The sequence below is a fragment of the Pseudorca crassidens genome, chromosome 13, assembly GCF_039906515.1.
Source record: "Pseudorca crassidens isolate mPseCra1 chromosome 13, mPseCra1.hap1, whole genome shotgun sequence".
NCBI classification, from domain to species: domain Eukaryota; kingdom Metazoa; phylum Chordata; class Mammalia; order Artiodactyla; family Delphinidae; genus Pseudorca; species Pseudorca crassidens.
In genome coordinates this window covers 30,818,266-30,838,529 of record NC_090308.1, presented here as the reverse complement: position 1 = coordinate 30,838,529, position 20,264 = coordinate 30,818,266, and the positions used below count along the sequence as shown (strand labels likewise).

Sequence of the window (20,264 nt, the reverse complement as noted above, 5' to 3'; positions counted from 1 at the left end):
GTAAACCTTCTGGTTCCTTTCATGTAAACTCTAGCAAGGCCACCTTGTTGCAAGTGACAGAGACCCAACTCAAACTAGCTTGAGAAAGGGAAAAAAAGGAGCATGGGCTCAAAAACTAGGAGATCCAAGGTAGACTTTAGACATCACTACATCCAGGGGACTTGAAAGCTTATTTCTGATTTGTAAACTTCTGTAGAGAATCTCTTTTTACATGGTAGGCAAGAGGAACCCCAGCCAACCTAGCTCACAACCTCAAAGCTTAGCAGTATCAGTAGAAAGAATATTGCTCTCTTCAAGTGTGTGTGTATATGTGTATATATAAATCTTAGAGAAGACATCAATTGGCCCTGCCTAGGTCTTATGCCCAACCATAACTCAACTGCAGTGGCCAAGATAATGGAGCAATGTCATTGGATATCTTATATCTGGATCTCTAAGGAAAGTTAAAATTCTTGAAATCCACTCCAGACCTTCTGAATCAGAATATCTGGGGAAGAGTCCCAGAAGTTACTAATTTTTACAAGTGGCTAGAGTGATTCTTATTGGAGTGGGGATCTTATTCACAGATCATGTTTTGAGAAATACTGCAGGCTCCAGCACTGCTGGGATAGGATGCTGCCTGAGAGGACCTCAGGTCTGTACCCTGTCAGTTTTGGTGAATTTAGAAAATGTTCAGGCTTTTGAGTGGACTTGAAAGGACTTGGGGTGAAATCTGGTCTGAATCACTTCATTAAATATATGACCAGGCAATTCATTTAACTCCCTTTGACATTTAGTTCCCTCATTTCAGCACACAGGGAAAATATTTACCCAGAATGGCTGTGCGAGGTTAAATCAAACATTTGTGAGGTCTGGTTGCCCACTAGCTTTCACCATTGCTTAGGCCCCTCAAACCCGTGACTAATGTCTAGGTCTTCCATTTCTCGGGGTCGGTCCTGCCTCCAGTATCATCTGTCATTTTTTGTCTAAGACAGTCGCAATGTTCAATTCTTCCATATTCTTTTAGGTCTCTAGGCTGCATTTAAGGGATGGTAAACTCAGCCTGCCCACACAGACCCTCACTATCTCTCTGTCGCTCCTTTTACCTGCCATACCTCTACCTGTCCCCAACCTGCACACTCAGCTGTTCAGGGAGCATTTTTTTTTTTTTTTTTTTTGCGGTTCATGGGCCTTCCACTGCCGTGGCCTCTCCCGTTGTGGAGCACAGCCTCCGGACGCGCAGGCTCAGCGGCCATGGCTCACGGGCCCAGCCGCTCCGCGGCATGTGGGATCTTCCCGGACCGGGGCACGAACCCGTGTCCCCTGCATCGGCAGGCGGACTCTCAACCACTGTGCCACCAGGGAAGCACTAGGGAGCTTTTTAAATCTCCACATTCTGTACTTCTGAACCCAGTCTATAGGCCTGGAATATATTTTCATGTATGACTTGGTACAAATAATATTGTCTCGAGGTGAAAGTTAATCTGGGCTTTTAGAGACTGCCAGACTGCAAGAGAAATAGCAATTATCACTTTTTTTTTTTCAGGAGAAAATATCTCATATAAACGACTTGATAACAGACAGACTCATGAGACTCCTTGAAGAGCTACACTTAGATAAAAGTAGACAAAAACCCACAAATGCCACACTACATTCTCCATGTACTTGGTCCTTCATCATTTTTTAATATTCTTTTTTTTCCATCTGCCATCTTGGGAGAAATAGAAAAGCAAAGAGGACACAGAAAACTGTTCTGTGATTTAAAAAGAAGAATGACGCCACTTATGAGAGCCCTGATGGTGTCAACCAGCACATATTAGAAATGGGACAAGGAACGAGATGGTGTCAGTGCTCTGTGAACTCATACCACCAGAAAGCACTTCACCACGCTCTCCGAATGCTCCCAGATACATGCCGAGAAGAGGTTTATACAATCGCTCTTATGTGAAAGCACAGCTTTTTCAGTATCTAACTTTCTTGGATATTAAATGCACTGTGCTGTATTTTGCGTATTTTCCCCTTCTGTGTGTTTTCTGTGTTGGTGCCAGAAGATAAGTTAGTGGGACTCTCACCCAAATCGTCCAAAGGCCTTTATTCTATACTTTGTTCCTTACAGTCAAGTGGCATTTTTCTTCTAAAAAACTTAAAGTGGCAAGATACTATTTTGGGATTATTTTATCCTCCATTATCGTATTTTTCCCTCCCTGTATTCTCTTTGTTGAAACAGTTCCTAAGTTCCCCCCTCCCTGCCCCCACTCCTACCTCCAGAGAGGAAGGGACAGATAAACTTGGAAATTCTGGCTTTTATTTTCCAAATCCTAAGCCCTGGAGGGAGGAGAAAATTTGTGGGCCCAGAGAAAGTGACCTTAATAAGCATGGTGGGTAAAGGATTCCACAAGATGAGAAACAGTCCCCAGAGCCCAGGGCTGTGGAGAAAGAGATGGGCAAGTTCATGCCCTACTTCCTGGTCGTGCTAGCAGAGATTGGGTCTCAAGAGCAGAAGAGACTAAGGCAAGCAAGACCATGGAGACCAAGGCTTTGTGGGTTCTCTAACCAGGCTCATAAACTCAACGTATCCAGGTTCCTGGTGGGTAACATACATGTGAGGTTGGAAGTGGTGTGAATGGGAGACTAAGGGGGCTTGTACAGAACTGTAGAGTGTGTGCCCTGCCCAAAGGCAATCTAATTCTACATTTAAAAAGCACAAAAGAAACCAATTTGCTGTACTTGACAAGTTTTGGCCCATGGTCCCGGGGACACACTGAATGGAGCGATGGCTGTGTTAGTAGTATTTACTGTGGGCAGATTGCTAAGATTCAGGGTGCACCCAATGCCTTGCTACCACATCAGCTCTCAAACATTGCCATTAACTCAGAGTAGAATAAGAGTGGTGAAATCTTGAAATGGCCCAGGTTAATAGTAGTAGAAGTTTCAAGATGAGGCTTCAGATAGAAATTAAACTGAGTTAAAGAAATTTTCAAAAGTTTCTTGTATACCTGACTTTGTGGGCTGTTGATACTCCTGTCATTAGACAGGTGTCTAGGATAGTTATGGCTTCACCAGTGTGGAGCTTGGTGCTACTAATAACCGGCTGCGTGATCTCAGGAAAGTCACTTAGCAACTCAAGCCTGTTTCTTCAGCTATTAAAGAGAAACAGTAGTAATACCCCTTCAGAAGTTTGCTGCATTAAATGAGACAACATAGGACAAGGACCTGGAACAATGCTTGCCTCCAAATGAGCAAGCCCTCAGATTGTAACTCTTCATACCAATGACGCTGATACCTTGTGTTCATTGCCTCACAGTGAGTTTGGTGAAATACTAATTGGCGAGCGTTGGTTGTATCAACATTGAAGACGTCAATACATTGATTCTCTTGTCACTTAAGATGTGTTTCCCATCTTGCTCCTCTCACCCTCATATAAAGGTACTTTTAGAGTCTCCCGCATCAGGCTAGAGTCTCAGACATCCTCAGACTCACTTGAATTTTGGGTTTAACACAGCTTAGGATCAACGTAGGGTCTTTACTACAACTTCCAGTGAAGTTGGGCTTCAATCGATAGATTAGAAGAAATCAGATATTTCTTTTTGGAAACTTTATTTTTTGTCAACCTTATTTTCATTTCCTGTTTAAGAGTCTGTGGAAGAACAGCTTAAGACCGTTCAGTGGTTGTTCCTACCTACCCAGTGGCCTGAGCAGTAAGAACGGCAGGCCAGTCTTCAGTGGCTGGCGTCAGCAGGGAACTGCTGGATAGGCACCGGGGGCACATGCACACCTTCAGACCAGTCTGCAACCTTAGGTTGTGTAGCAGTAAATTAGGGAGCTGAGGCAGTCCATTGACCCTGAAATTCCTCCTTGGTCACAGCCTTTTAATCAGTGGCTTACTATTCTATTGCAATCTCTTCAGGATCTCTGTAGAAGTAGAGATCAGGCATGACCTCCCACGAGTGTTCACGGGAGGTGACGCCACGCATGTATAGAACTTCCCTGGCTGCAACCCACCACCCCTCCCTGTTGTTGTACTGGGTGGCAACGTTTGCATAGCATGGAGGAGAGTCCATGTTACACAGAGCAACTGTAGGCGGGTCAACATCAGTGCCTGCGTGAGAGGCTGGTGGGCAGCCCTGGGATCAGTAACCACCGGAAATCTTGGCTCCCGGAAGCCTGCTGGGATCTGGTTGGTGAAGGTTCCAGGAGTGAAGCAGCCAGCAATAGGAGTAGTAGCAGTGGCAGCAGCAAACTTCAGCACAGTCTGCGGGCTGGTATTCCTGGAGGATATGACACCGACGTTAGCCGGTTTCAATAGGCAACAGCGGCACGAGCTGTCAGCAGAAGCTTCTCCCAGGGTCTCTTCAGATTTGTAATATAGATGCTCTCATTTTTTCCTTTTGCAGATGTACTGTTCCCTTTGGAAGTCAAGGTTGGTGCCACCTAAGTGAATTCCTCCTTTATTTGCAGGACATCAAGGGCTCCCGACATTGTGAAAATTTCCCTTTAAGTTACAACAGGAACCCAGAACAACACCATATGGACCTCTCTCTGGATAGCTTGGAAAGGCCAGAAAATTTAATTGAAACTGAGTGAAGACACTTCTATGAGAGGCTAAGTTGCTGTGGTCCACAATTGTAGTCTTTGGGACTCTACTTTGATTCAAGAAGTGAAAAATATTCAGAGGTGGAAGGATAAGAATGTATCCTTTATACCAAAGACTTTAGATACCACTTCTCTCAGCTGAACTATTGAGTTATTGCAACTCCTCACTCCTGAGATGTTGTGTTTAGTTTTCTACTTAAACTGTTCACACTGGTGGAGAAAATCACGCAACTCATGGATCTTCAGCTGGACCTTTAGTTCTGCCTGGCAATTCTGGGCTGCCCTAGTTATTTTTCTCTTTGCCATCGTCTATAATGACTTCTCAAACCACCTATTCTGTGGCATCCTTCTTCACTTGCAATAAATGATCTTGTTTTCTCCTTGCTCTGGATTTTTCCCTCCTGCCTCTGTGGCAGCCATCTTCCATCAGTCAGCCTCACTGACCCCTGTATCTTCAGTTTCTCTCTTTACAGGCTCATCCTCATTATCTAAACTTGCTCACAGAGTTCCTTTAGTAAAAGACAAAGAACAAAAAAATGAAACTGTTGCTCAGTCTTAGGTTTCCCCGCAGCTGCCTGTCTATCACCACCTTTCCCTTCCAAATCAAGCATTTGTAAATGTTGTGTCTATTTCTCTCCCCACTTCCTCACCTCTCTGCCATTTCTCTGCCCACCAAAGTCTGGGGTATGCCTCTTGCCTTTCCATAGCAACTGCTCCTTCTAGACAAATCCAATGGCAAGTTTTGGGTCCTCACCTCCATCCAGTGGCGTGTTTGACACTACTGACCCTCGGCTGTCCTCTCACCTGTCTGGGAACTCCTAAATTTTCTCAGATGCGTCTCTCTGTTTGCCCAGTGTTTATACATCTACATTCTTTGAGGTTCTGCCTGGGACCTTTTCTCTCACGCTTTATGCTCTTTCTGGGTGAAGAATCTAATCCTGCGCCATCAATTACTGTCTTAAAAAAATCTAATAGTGTAATTGGAATCATTCTTATCTTTCCAGCTCCTCAAATTACATATCCAGGCTCCAACTCCTTTAGAATCCTCACATCAGATCTTTGAGATCATTGCCATTGCCCCAAACCTACTTCAGATTCTTGTCATCTTTCACTAAACTTTTTTTTTTTTCGCAGTACACAGGCCTCACTGTTGTGGCCTCTCCTGTTGCGGAGCATAGGCTCCGGACGCGCAGGCTCAGCGGCCATGGCTCACGGGCCCAGCCGCTCCGCGGCATGTGGGATCTTCCCGGACCGGGGCACGAACCCGCGTCCCCTGCATCGGCAGGCGGACTCTCAACCACTGCGCCACCAGGGAAGCCCTTTCACTAAACTTTTGAAGTAGACTTCTGGCTGGGCTACTGTGTCTCATCTTTGTTCCCTCTAATCAACATCACAGTCAGAGATCTCTCCGAAACAGTCAGCCAACGTTTTCTGTTAAGGGCCAATAGTAATTATCTTAGAGAGAGCCCTATGATTTCTGTTGCCACTATTCAAATCTACCTTTGTAGCACGACATCAGCCATAGACAATATGAAAATAAATAGGCATAAATGTGGTTTAATAAAACTAGTTATGAAACAGGCAGTGGACCAGGTTTGGCTTCTGATGCATAGATTGCTGATCCCTGTTTTGAAATACAAACTTGAATACATCCTTCCCATTGCCTTTTTCTTTTTTTTTAAGTTCACAGATTTTATTATTTTTTAAAATTTATTTATTTTTTGGCTGTGTTGGGTGTTTGTTGCTGCGCGTGGGCTTCTCATTGCAGTGGCTTCTCTTGTTGCAGAGCATGGGCTCTAGGCGTGAGGGCTTCAGTAGTTGTGGTACACGGGCTCAGTAGTTGTGGCTCACAGGCTCTAGAGCTCAGGCTCAGTAGTTGTGGTGCACGGGCTTAGTTGCTCCGCGGCATGTGGGATCTTCCTGGACCAGGGCTTGAACCCGTGTCCCCTGCATTGATAGGAGGATTCTTAACCACCGTGCCACCAGGGAAGCCCCCACTGCCTTTAGAATAAATTATAAGTTCTTGAAAACAGCTTATGAGCCCGGCCAAACCGCTTACCATCCGCCTGCATCACAAACTCAGCTCCAGCCATACTGGAAGACTTGAATTTATTGCACTGTGTTTTGATCTGCAGCTAACCTATTAGGTCGATTGGGGGCTGATATTCCAAACAACGCAAGCTTAAGAGGCATGAACTGATGTAGGTTTGAGTTATAGCTCTGTCCTCACTAAAATTGTCATATCTGGCAGGCCTCAATTTCTTCATTTATGAGAATAAATGGGGATACTTATATTATCTGGGAATAAGAATATTATCTGCCTCTTACATAATTCAGTTGCTTAAAATCAAATGGCATATTGAAGATGAAAGCGCTCATAAACTGTAATGTGTTATATAAATGTCCATGTTGCCTACATAGGCTTGGCCAGTCCCCAGCTCTCCTTTTCCCCATCAGAACATGTCAGCCGGGGTCTCTCTGATCTTGATCTCTATATCTACCTGCTTTTTTGGCAGCATGGGTCAGCTGCAGCTCAGCAGGGCCCTGGAGGATTCAGGCCACCTGTCCTCTCCTCAGATCGACCCACTCGTTCCTTTGCAGGGCAGCCCCCTCTCACGTCCCTCCCCAGCCCCAAATCTGGTGATGGAAACCCTGGCCCAGACCCAGCCCGTTTCTGGAGCAATTTCTCACTCCCATGAGGGTTAATTAGAAATGACATGTGTGTGTGTGTGTTGGGAGAGGTGGTGACAGACAAGGGAAGAATTAGGCTACTCACTATATCTAGCCTCTCTTGTTTCATTACTGTTCCAGGGAGGGGACAGTGCATTTCCAAATGGAGGAATTATAGACTGAGCAGATTGTAAGGAAAAGTATGTCACATCATTGTATCTTAATGAATCATCTATGCCCTTTGTGAGCCTGGGAATTATTCCCACCTTTGCAGCACCAGAATATGGTCCATAATTTAACATCAAATGGGACTTTTAATTTTTATATTTACCTTTTTTTTTTTTTAAAAAAAAAGCTGCTTTATAGCTTCTAACTTTACTTGTCTTCTTATTTAAAGATTCTCTGACTCATTCAGGCTTCTTAACCCACCTATTGAAATTTTCTGACAGGAATCAAAAGCACAGACAACTAATCTTCCACATTCTTTAAAGTTGTGGAGAAATAGCAGCCTTAACATCTGGGCACTGGGATCAATTACACAGGAGGACACTATAAAGAAGCAGCAAAGGAACAGAGCAGAGCAGTTGTTTCTTTATTTTTCACTATCTAGAACTAGAGCAAATTACTTTTTCATGATAGGGAACTAGAAAATGCACTTTAAAAAATACTTTATAGAAGATTCATTTTTTGGATTACAAAATTACTAAGAACATCATGACTGGCATTTACACACATAAATTTCATCTGCGGTGAGTGGTGCCTTACAAAGAATCTTTTGTATATATATAAAATCTTTTGTATATGTATAAATTGCATAGTATAACATTTTCACAAAAGAGGAAGTTCTGTAGGCATTTCTATAACTGATTTTCATTTCAGATTTGATTAGAAATCCATTTCATTGTCTTAATCTTTTTCTTTTCCTGTGTAAAAAGATTCCTTTATGTAAATTAATTAACTATACAAAAGCTTCTAGACCTTGCACATTAGGGCAACTACTATATATACCCCAAATATTATGTTAAATGTTAAACTGCAAGAATAGAGCTACGCAATCTATTATTAGATTTCCTGGGCATCTCTTTAAGTTTTTGAATGAGTATAGAGACGCTTCATTATGAAACAGATATAACAATTATAAATGCATTATACACACCTGACAACAGAGCCCCAAAATATATGAAGCAAAAATTGACAGAGTTAAAGGGAGAAATACAATAATAGCTACAATAATAGCTGAGTATGGGCTTCCCTGGTGGCGCAGTGGTTAAGAATCCACCTGTCAATGCAGGGGACACGGGTTCGAGCCCTGGTCTGGGAAGATCCCACATGCTGCGGAGCAACTAAGCCTGCGTGACACAACTACTGAAGCCCACGTGCCTAGAGCCCCTTCTCTGCAACAAGAGAAGCCACTGAGAAGCCCGCCCACGACAGCAAAGAGTAACCCCAGCTTGCTGAAACTAGAGAAAAGCCCGAGCGCAGCAACGAAGACCCAATGCAGCCCAAAAAAAAAAAAAAAAAAAAAGGTGAGTGCTTCCATATCCTACTTTCTATAATGGACTGAACAACTAAACAGAAGATCAATAAGGAAACTGAAGATTTGAACAGCACTATAAACAAACTTGCCCTGAGAGACATATATATAACGCTCCACCCAAGCAAGCAGAATACACATTGTTTCTCAAGTGCCTTTGGAACATTTTCTAAGATAGACCATAAGTTAGAATACAAAACAAGTCTCAGTAAATATTTTAAGTTTGAAATCATCCAAAGTATCTTCTCTGATCACAATGGAATAAAACTAGAAATCAATAACAGGAGGAAAACTGGAAAATTCACAAATTTGAGAAAATCAAAGAAATACTCTTAGCACAAGTCAACCCATAACAAGGATTACTGGATTTTTTCCCCTCAAGTCCAGTTAGAAAACTGGAAAATGACTCTAATGGCCCAACTGGAGATTAAGTGTTATCCCTGAGCCAGTCAGTTGGGGCCAAGGTAACTGGAGTAAGAAGAGGCTAATCCTTGTATAGACACACAATGGGGTTTGGGTGATTTTCCAGGAACAGGAAAGGGACCTGATCAGACAATATGGTAGGTCCACCATGCTGAGAGTGGTTCACATAAAGTCAAAAGAGTTATAAGGAAATTAATATTTAAGATACACATGGGGAAGGGAGGCTGGTAAGATAAGGATCATCTATTGCTCAGCTGGGTGAGGGAAAGCTTTCACCTCTGTTGCCCAGGCAACATGAATCTCTGCATCTGGAAGTAGCAAGGGCCAGCGAACCCGAGAGTGGTTATCTCTGGCTTTCTAAGCCAAAGAGAATAGAGCAAAATGCGTCATTAGAACAACATTCCCTGAGCTAAACATTGAGAGCTGAAGTACAGAAAAAAATCAGTTGAATAACCTAAGAAAGACATAAGATAGAGGCATAACTTAGACCAATGCCAGAGATCAGGCTGTTGCCCACAAAAGTACATATGCACGTTTCTAGAAGCATATGAGAAGGGTAGGCTAAGTCCAATAGCGAGACTTGATGATTTTAAGAATATCTTTATTTCTTTACTCTAATTCTTTCATATATATTTCATTTCTTTTGTTCTTTGTCTCTGGAGGTGGAATGGAAAGAATGCTTCTGCATTCTAGGAACAAAGGTTTATATTGCAATTGTCACTTAAAGGGGAAGACCTTACCCACTTCAGGTGATCTCCCTGAGCATTGTTTGTGGTGTCCCTCTTTTAACGGTGTTCATCTCCTTATCTGGATGCAGCAGAGAGGCAGGGAAATCACCATGAGCATGTCAGAGCACTGACAGGGGATAGGTGGTTCTCAAGGCAGAGCTTTCTTTTGTCCAGAAACCACGGAGCTCAGCTCTGTTGCTGGTAATTAACAGGTTCTTCACCTTTCTTCAGGGAGAACTACCTTTTTCTTCTTGCCCTTGGCAGTGACCATTCTTTGACAGGTTGGTGAAATTCCTAGGAGAGAAAGGATAAGAATGGCTCTCAGCAGATTCATGAGGAAATTCTTTTGTAAGGAGTTTAAATTAGGAAATACATTGACTTTAAATAGTGTTTGTCTCATTTTGAAAACTTAGTGAAATGTCTTTCAAATATTTTAGATTCATTTAAGTTCATTTGATACATAAACTACATGACAACTAAAAGAAACCTTCTTGAGTACTCTAAAAATATATTTAAAAAATTAACGTTACAATATTGAAGAAACTTAAATTTTGTTAAATGTCCTCAAACTGGACGCAACCTTACTAAGATTTCATTTTGAAATCACAAGTTTAAATTAATTATTCAATTATTCATTTTAAATTGGAATTACAAGGCTGATCTCTTACTCGAATTGGCTAAATTCTTATAAACATAACAAATAAGAAATATTAATATTACACAGATTCAATAACACAAATATTAATGCTATGGTTTTGATTACTTATACATTTTTATATTTAATTCTAAATCTTTGCAGAATTGAAAAATGCTTAACTATCAAGGAGATATTTATGCCTTTGCAAACAATTTTGAAGGATATCTTCTCTGCCGGTTGAAATTCTGTAAGAGTGGAGGATTTCAGCTGAGACACTGATTGGATTCTTGTGGATGACATTGATGGGCCATTTTTTGACCTGTTATCTTGAGATCCTCTATATAGGGTGGCCTGATGGCACTCATGGTCCCTATTCCTGTGACTAGGTTGTATATTACCCAATTCTTTTATCTACTCACAGAGTATGAGGCTCCCTTTCAGTAGTACATAAATTATTCTCTTATATCCTTTTTTTTCTTTCAGGGGGTTCTGGCTGAGGGATCTTGTACCAGCTACATATTTCTACATAATAAACTACTTCAAAACTTAGTGGCTTTAATAAAAAACTCTATTTTATTATATCTCACAATTCTGTGGGTCAGAAATTTGGCAGGAATCAGCTGGTTCATTCTTCTGTTCCATCAAGTGACCTCCATTAACACCACGTGGAAGAGAAAGATTATCCAGCTGAACCCTACAGCATTCATGACCTACAGAACTGTGAAATCTAATAAAATGGTCTGAAAAGTCCAGAGAGGTTTTATTCCCATGTCTCATACTTTAGGAGAATGGCTGGAAGGCTGGGCTTAGTTGGGACTGTCAATTGAAGTGCTTACATGTGGTGTCTCTAGCAATGTGACCTTAGGGTAGTCAGACTTCTTACGTAGACTCTAAGGGCACTAAAAGCAAGTGTTCTTGTCAGCAAGGTGGAAGCTGCACGAGCTTTTGTGATCTAACCTCAGAAGTCACATGGGGTTCACCTGCCATGAGACTTGACTAGTTGAAGAGTCACAAGCCCCATCCATATTCAAGGAAAGGGGACATAGACACACCTTTCTATGGCAGAAGTGTCAACAAATATGTGACCACACGTTAAACCTGCCACAAAGCTATTAGAATAATTAAAGGTCTTTTCCATTTAACTCGAAAGGTCTTTGACTTTGATGTGCATTCTTTTCAAATACTTCCTGTATGTTATGAACGCATAGATATTAAAACAATATCTGATTAATTCTAGGTATATTGCATGGCATTTTCTCACAATCTGGTCATGACTTTGAAGGGTCTTTCTATTTGGTAAAATGACCTCGAAAGATCATTCTACTCGATGAAATCCTGTATAAGAAAATTTCTGTCCTTTATTTGCTAATGAGCCACAGACGCCATCTCTTGAAATGAACTCAGAGGTGGAATGTCCTGGTCTTACATGAATGATTTTTTGAATTTTTCTAACTGATAAATGTGCTATGAAGAATATTTTGTTCTTATATACTCAATTCAACAAATATAGAATGAGTATCTTCTGTAAGTGCACATTAAAGAAAGGTTTGGATTTTATCAGGTGTAGATGGCTAGGAAGTCATTCAAAATGAATGGGACAAGACAGCAATCTAGGGAAGACATTTCTGAGAATAGTGTGCAAAGAAAAGATGCAAGAAGGTCTGCAACCTGCTTCCTTCAGTCGGACTTGCAGACCAAATTCCTTCTGTTGTCTTACTCTATCTGGTTAACTCCTACAGGGTTCTTAATCTTGATTCCACTTTTTGGGTGATTCTGTCCATTGTCCCTCATTGAAACAAGAATTGGTAGATGTTGAATAAATATTTGTTGACTGAATAAATGAATGGCCAATTTCAGAGAATCTAAATGTAATAAATCAACTCTTCACACTAAAATTATAGTGCTCATAATTTAATTTTTCAATGATCAGAAAGCATTTTAAATTCTCACTAGTACCTTTGGTAATCATTGTAAATAATCAGTTATCGTTGTTTTTGCCACTCAACTTATTTTGCTTTTCTGGGTATTTTAATTCCAGGTAAAGAAGCACATACTGTATTTCTCTCTAAATGTTTTTTCTATCTAAATAAGATGATAGAGAGTCAGGACTCTAAGAATTCAGAGTGAGCTCACTGATATACAAACAATCACCAGCTCTTTTCAGTGGCTACTGTAAAATATCCTTAGGAATAGAATCCTGTTTGGTTCCAGTGAAATGCCCTGAAGAATGCACAATGCTTGATGTGTGCTAAAGGCAAGATAATACTGCAAAGTTGCCATCCCCTAAATTCAGGGGGTTTTGATCTCACTCAGTTGTGTCCTATAATGTGGGTCTGGAGGGAGATTTGCTTGATCTGCCACTGATTTAGTTGCCGGATCGCCCTACCTTTTACATTTCATTGGTTCGTTCTATCTCCATGTTAATCTCCTCTTTCCACTCCAAATATCATGTCCTCTTTGTTTTGTCTTACAGGCTTTGTGCTGCTCTTGAAAATAACCTACCATAGTTAAGGGGGCCTGAGAGGAAAAGCTATCTGTGATTTAGGGTGATGATTTCAATTTTCAAATGCTCTCTAAATATAGAGTCTACTTGCTTGAAAAAATGTGTTTAGAATGGGATCAGTTGTGGCAGGTTTCTTGCTTTCAGGAATCTGAAGGGAGTGCTGAACAGAGGGGAGGAATGAAATGTGAAATGAGTTTCATAGTCCTGAACCTTGGCAGGCTGAGCTGTGTCACAGCGGGAAACAATTCAGGGGGAGTGTGACATGGGCGAGTGGATGTGTTTTCTCCTTATGCTATTGCAGCTAAGTGACTGGGGTGTCAGTATTTTGCTACCATTTAAAAACAAAAAGGGTTCCTGGTAGGAGGGCCTCTAGTTATTTTTGGTTTATTACCTAATTTTCAGACACTAGAAATTAACAACAAGAAATGAACATGGGCAGAGAATAGCAGAAGCTCTGCAATGATGATTCATTCATATGAATAAATAACATCATTTCAGCATTAAGACAAACGAGGTGTGGCCATTTTCGAAACACCAAGGTCTTTTATCTTTTATTTCCTAGAATTACATCATTGTACACTGTACAATGAAGAAATTGTGCAAAGAGCTGTTCATGAACATTAGCCTCTTTTCTAAACTGGTCCATGAGATTTTTAGTAAGTAGTCTTTGGAGGGAAAAACGGGGTTTTTTTCCCCCTTTGAAAAATGAAGTAAGAGAAAGGAGTATTGCTGATCTAGTGTGCTTAAAATTGTAAAAAAAAAAAATCAGTAAAAAATTTTCATGTACAAAGATTCTAATGCCAATCTGGCCTCCTTTTCCATGGAGTATAAATCTGTATGATTCAGCTAATTTTGCCACATGGTTTTTACTCAGGTAATGCAGTAATAGATTAAAAAATTAAAAAATATATATATATTTTTTTGCGGTACGCGGGCCTCTCACTGTTGTGGTCTCTCCCGTTGCGGAGCACAAGCTCTGGATGTGCAGGCTCAGCGGCCATGGCTCACGAGCCTAGCCTCTCCACGGCATGTGGGATCTTCCCGGACCGGGGCATGAACCCGTGTCCCCTGCATCGGCAGGCGGACTCTCAACCACTGCGCCACCAGGGAAGCCCTGCATATTCACTTTTTAAAAACAATAGACAACTCTTTAGATTTTCTATATATTCTTGTGTCAGTTTCAGTAAGTTGTGTTTTCTAAGAAATTTATCAGTTTCCTCTAAGTTGTTAAATATATTTCCATAAAGTTAAATGTGATTGCTACTGGTGGCCACCTCACAACTGCAAAAGGAACGAGCTTTATTATGATGTATGGAGAAGAATATTAGATAGACAGAAGGAACCTGGGTGCTGATGAGAATGAATTGCTTCTGAAGCTGCCCACCTCCTGAATTCTTCTTACATAAAATAGCTTTTTTTTTTCTTTTTTTGCTTAAACTAGTTTGCATATGAGTAGAGACTAGAGTAACACAACTTTAATCCTTAAATTCCAATAAATATTTCACTTGTACTGCTGAGCCACAAAATGAACCCACACCAATCTTTGCATACCTTGTTTGATTGAACATTTTTTATACTTTTTCTTTTATTGTTAAAAACCAGTATGTTTATCATTCATATCACAAAGGGCTACTTTTCCTAATAAACAAGAAGTTCTTCAAATCAATAAGAAAATAACAATTGAATAGAAAAAGAAGCAAATGCCACAAACAGACAATTCACAGGAAAGGAAATAAAAATAGATCTTAAATATAAAAGAGGCTTACCTTCACTCATAATAAGATAAATGAAAACGAAAATTACACTACTTTACACTATTTTTCTTCCATCAGATTGCAAAGACGAAACTATTTGATAACACTATTCTGGCAGGTGTGGAGAAATGACATTATCATATGTTACTGATGGTTAATTGGTACAACTTTTATGAAGGGTCATGTGGCACCATCATTTTTTATTGGAGTATAATTGCTTTACAATGTCGTGTTAGTTTCTGCTGTATAACAAAGTGAATCAGCTATATGTATACATATATCCCCTCCCTCTTGGACCTCCCTCACTCCAGCCCACCCATCTAGGTCACCATAGAGCACAAAGCTGAGCTCCCTGTGCTATACAGCAGGTTCACTAGCTAGATACACTAGCTATCTATTTTACATGTAATAGTGTATATATGTCAATGCTACTCTCTCAGTTTGTCCCACTCTCCCTTTCCCCTCTGTGTGCACAAGTCTGTTTTCTACATCTGCATCTCTTTTCCTGCCCTGCAAATAAGTTTATCAGTACCATTTTTCTAGATTCCATATATATGTGTTAATATTCAATATTTGTTTTTCTCTTTCTGACTTACTTCACTCTGCATGACAGACTCTAGGTCCAACCACGTCTCTACAAATGACCCAATTTCGTTCCTTTTTACGGCTGAGTAATATTCCTTTGAATATATGTACCACATCTTCTTTATCCATTCATCTGTCGATGGACATTTATGTTGCTTCCATGTCCTGACTATTGTAAATAATGCTGCAATGAACATTGGGATACATGTCTCTTTTTGAATTATGGTTTTCTCAGGGTATATGCCCAGTAGTGGGATTGCTGGGTTATACGGTTCTAGCAATTCCATTTATGGGAATTGAGCTTACAAATATAATTACACTCATTGAAATTATATTTTCACAAGTTTATTACTTTCAGTTTTGTTTGCCATAGCAAAAGATTGGAAACAACCTATATGTCTAGGTACATAAAACTAGTTAAATAACTTAGGGTGTACTATATAATGTAATACCATGGAAGTATTAAAAAAAAATGGAAAAAATCATCTAGAAAGAGAAAAAATAATATCAAAGATATATTGTTTAAAATAGGTACAGAGCAGTATATATAATGTGCTATCAATTATGTAAAAGGAGAAAATAATGTTTTGGAATTTATATGTATTTGTGTTTGCATAAATTTATATTTTTGCAATATATGAATTTGCTCAACTTTTGTAAACTATCTCTAAAAGGATACACAGGTAAGTAAGTGATGACTTTTTTTGCCTTCAGGAAGGGAAACCAGGGGGTTAGAGGTCAGCATCAGATGAGACTTGAACTTTTTGAATTTAAATACAAAAATATTTTGAAAAATAAAAAAGCACAATTAAAAAACCAAATAGTCAAACAAATATATATATGTATATATATATATATGTATGCATACATGTAGACATGAGAACAATTTGTTAGTAATTTCTAAAAATCGTTTTAAAGAATTTATTTTAAGGATTTCTTTTTCTCTAAAGCTGCATCTTCATATTATTCTTTAGGCATGTTTTTTGAGTAAATAAGGGTGTACATTCAAATTTATTGACACAGAAAGATGCCCACATCACATACCATACAAAATTGCATATATATGTATATATACTTAGAAGACATATGTATACACACACAGACACACACACACACACACACACTAACCCCTAGAGAGATACTTGGAAGTAGTGCAGGTATCAAGTATTATCCATAATAATCTCTCTCTAAGTGATAGCATTTTCATGATTTTTGCTTTCTTCTTTGTACTTTTCTATAATTGAATTTACTACACACAATGAATATGTATCTTTTCTCCCCCAAAGAATAAAGTTTTTGTAAAAGAATGCAAAATATTCATAAGTTGGAAAAATTTATCCCATAGTGAATAATATTAAGTGTAGTGTTTTTTTCTAAATTGCCACTTGAAATTAGAATAAAAACACTGCATTTTAAAATAAAAACTGCTAGTTCCCTTCCTTAATAGCATACCAGCCTAATAGGAGCAGTATTTTTCTAAGGTTCCAGATATTTCCAGGCGTCACAGTCCCACGTGTTTTCCTGCCAGTGCTTTCCTGGCTGCAACGTTGTTTTTTCTTGCAAAAAAAAGATTTACAGAAAAAACTTGTAAAAGAAAGGCACTACTTCAGCAAAATTTTTAGACTCTTTTATCAGATAGGATTTGCAGGCTGAACACGACCAGCCTTACCTTAGCCTAATGTAGGAGGGATGGTTTGGCCTGACGTTTATACCCCTTTTCTGGAGAACTGCTAGGTTATTTCTCCTCTCCACCCTGTCCTTTGGCACTGATGAATTTTATTCAAGCTCCTCTTCAAGTCTTGCAAAGTTGCCAGCACACTTGCTCCCTACACTACATTGTTACATGACTTCTTAACCCAGTAACTCCCATCTTATAATTACAACATGGAAAGAAGTACAGAATTTCCAATGCCAATCACCAGTGTGCACATACTAAAAAAACAAAACATAGATATAATACATATTATTACACACAAAGAAAAACAGTGTCTTTTTCCTGTGTTGTGCCAGTTCTTCAGGATCAATAGATTTAAACTTGCTGGATTATCCAACCTAAATCATGAAACAATAAATGATTTAAAAATATGCCTACAGGGACTTCCCTGGTGGCACAGGCGTTAGGAGTCCACCTGCCAATGGAGGGGACATGGGTTCGATCCCTGGTCTGGGAAGATCCCACATGCCGTGGAACAGCTAAGCCCGTGCACCACTACTAATGAGCCTGTTCTCTAGAGCCCGCGAGCCACAACTGCTGAGCCCGCATGCCACAGCTCCTGAAGCCCGCCCGCCTAGAGCCTATGCCCCACAACAAGAGAAGCCACTGCAGTGAGAAGCACCGCAACAAAGAGTAACCCCTGCTCGCCGATTCTGGGGTCAGAGATAAAGAATATTACCACTCATAGCAAAAGCAGTACATAGACTTTCATGTTCATTTGCATCAGTTTCCCATGGCCCCCACGTCCAGGCACTATACAAAGAGCCCTTGATGGATACCTGTAGACGCACTGAGTTGCATTACAGGAGAACACTGATCTTGGGGAATCTTTCACTTTTAGAGTGAGCCCACTCTTAGTCTTGGGGAGATGTACCTCATCCCTCAAGTTTGTTTCCTACAAACACCATCCTGAAAAAGGCCTAGTAAATATCTGTCAGGGTCTTGCAATCTTGGCATACCAAGCAAGGACGTGCAGGACTGCTCAGAACCCATGGCAAAATTGCTTCGCCCAAAGGGGCAGAGGGTGGAAAATTACAGACTGCACGAAATCTGGCCTGCTACCTTTTTTTTTTTTTTACTATCCATGAGCTAAGGACGGTTTTTACATTTGAACTCTGAATAAAAAAATTATTATGTCCCACAAAAGAGAATTCTATTCTTCTCATTAATAGACCCATATTACAAAAAATTTTACTCAATTGTTATTAAAATACCTTGACTTTTATCAATAAAAAAATCTTTTTTTAAATGTTTCTATATAGTATCGTTGATTTTGTTTCTTTGCCTGCAAGCCCAAAATTATCTGACTCTTTTTTTTTTTTTTTTTTTTTTTTGCCGTACGCGGGTCTCTCACCGCTGTGGCCTCTCCCGTTGCGGAGCACAGGCTCCGGATGCGCAGGCTCAGCGGCCATGGCTCACGGGCCCAGCCGCTCCGCGGCATGTGGGATCCTCGCGGACCGGGGCACGAACCCGTGTTCTCTGCATTGGCAGGCGGACTCTCAACCACTGCGCCACCAGGGAAGCCCTAAATTATCTCACTCTTGACAGAAAAAGTTTGCTGGTTTCTGATCTAGGTAATTGAGAAAAAATTCACAAATGGTCCTACTTATTTGTCATTTTTGTAACTGCTAATTTCATTGCTAAGCTTAGAGGAAATGTGTGACTAACCAAATTAGTTCAGATGTGTGCAGATTCTTTTTTTAAATATAATTTTTGAATAGGTAAACATGTACATTATTTAATTCAAATCAGAATTTATAAGGCTTCTTACCAGCTTTTCTCCCCTAGTCAGGTTGGTCTTTGAGTCTCCCATCGCCAAAGCTGAGGTTTATCACTTAAAAACACCTTGGCTTTATATTTAGTCTGATAATAAAAAAGACTAGCATGCTTGAATTAAAGGGATAGAATGCTGCTTATCCAAACTTTTTTATTTGTATCATTTTCTCTTCTTTCTTGGATCCAGCTTGCCTGGATTAGCTTAATTTAGTCCTCAGTACAAATGTCAAACTAGTTAAAGTTGGTGTTTCAGTTATGTATTGGTGCATAATAAATTACGTCCAAACTTAGAGGCTTGGAGCAATAACAATTTATTATGTCTCACAATTCTGTGGGTTGACCAGATGGTTCTCCTGCATTCTGGAGGGGTCAGCTGGAGTGCTGAGATGGCTGGAAGGGCTGTAATGGCCTCCCTCATGTTGCTGGCTGTTGGTGCCAGGGGCCAGCCGGGAACTCAGTTGGGATTTTTGGCTGGGGCCTTGGTTCTTCTCTAAACGGGTCTCTCACATGGCTGCCTGGTTTTTTATCGAGTGGACATTGGGCTCTGAGAAAGAGCATTCCAAACCTAGTCTAAGAAGTTACACACAAACCACTGAATTACATTGATCAAAATATATCACAGAAATGTATCCTGGTTATGCAAGATGTTAATGTTACGGGAAGCTGGGTGAAGGGTACACAGGACCCCATCATATTATGTTTGCAACTCTTCTACAAATAAAAATTATTTAAAAATAAAAAATTTACAAAGAAATAAGTCATGGGGTTAGCTCGGATTTAAGGGGAGGGTAAATAGACTCCACTTTTTAAAAAAAATTAATTTAATTTATTTATTTAATTTATTTATTTTTGGCTGCATTGGGTCTTCGTTTCTGCATGTGGGATTTCTCTAGTTGCGGCGAGCGGGGCCTACCCTTCATTGCGGTGTGCGGGCTTCTCAGTGCAGTGGCTTCTCTTGTTTCAGAACATGGGCTCTAGGCTCGTGGGTTTCAGTAGTTGTGGCACGTGGACTCAGTAGTTGTGCCTTGCAGGCTCTAGAGCACGGGGTCAATAGTTGTGGTGCATGGCCTTAGTTGCTCTGTGGCATGTGGGATCTTCCTGGACCATGGATTGAACCCGTGTCCCCTGCAATGGCAGGTGGATTCTTAATGGAGTCTAGGGAAGTCCCTAGACTCCACTTTTTGATGGGGGAATGACCAGGTTATATTACAAGAGAGCATGTGGTATGGGAGGGGTTGTTGTAGCAACCTAGTGGGCTTCTAACAGTGTCTTCTGTTCAGGACATCTTAGCCATGGCATGAGTTGGAGAGTGTGTGTTTGTGTATGTGTGTGTGTGTGTGTGTGTGTGTGTGTGTGTGTGTGTGTGTG

General features: G+C 40.4%; 1 pseudogene; it reads right to left on the bottom strand.

The window, feature by feature from the left end:
• Positions 1–3,631: 3,631 nt before the first annotated feature.
• LOC137204973 (small ribosomal subunit protein uS2-like) lies at positions 3,632–4,458 on the bottom strand (annotated as a pseudogene).
• Positions 4,459–20,264: the final 15,806 nt, after the last annotated feature.